Genomic DNA, 861 nt, shown 5'->3' with positions numbered 1-861 from the left:
AATCAAAAATTATAAAGGAACAGAAAAAACCCCCACCTATATACAGTTATCCAAAGACATCTGTTATTTTGTCACATTCTCTTTTAAACAATTTTTGTGATCAGAAAGACCTACTGAAAAACAAATAAACACAAGTTTTTGGGGGTTTATGTAGGTGTTTTTGGTATATATGAAATTTCTGATAAATATAAGACAATTATTAGTTATGCTCATAAATATTTGGCATTTTATAATCATTTCCACTTTCAATACTTTTCAGTAGGATCATCAACCTGGGCTACATATTGGAATCCACCTGCGGAGCTTTAGAAACAGACTGACCGCCAGGCTTCACTCCTGAGAGATTACAAGAGGAGCTGGGGTAAGGCTGGGCATTTGCTTTTTGCATCTCTCCAAGTGATTATAACACACAGCTAAGACTGGGAAGCAATGCCTCGGAGGGACTGAATTCTTTCCTGGGCTCACAAAGGAGATCCCTTTTCTATTTGAAAACAACAGACACACACCTCCCTTTAGGGCTACTGTCCTGCTATTTGTAATCCCTTACATGAAGAATATATATATATATATATATATTGGAGGCCCGATGCACAAAATTTGTGCAAGGGGCTCAGACCTCCCAGCCATGGCTTCATTTGGAAGGACATCCAGAAGGTTGTTCAGCTGTCCAGTCTAATTAGCATATTATCCTATCTAATAAAAGAGAAACATGGTAATTAGCCGTAACTTCGCTACCCTTCCCATTGGCCAATCAGGGCGATATGCAAATTAACTGCCAACCAAGATGGCGGCCGGCAGCCAGGCAACTGACGTGAACAGGAGGCTTGCTTGCTCCAGTGACGGAGGAAGCCAACGTTCCCC

Source organism: Myotis brandtii, unplaced genomic scaffold (assembly GCF_000412655.1).
Source record: "Myotis brandtii unplaced genomic scaffold, ASM41265v1 scaffold652, whole genome shotgun sequence".
NCBI lineage: Eukaryota > Metazoa > Chordata > Mammalia > Chiroptera > Vespertilionidae > Myotis > Myotis brandtii.
The sequence above is the reverse complement of the archived record's forward strand: the minus strand, read 5'-3'. Positions refer to the sequence as shown.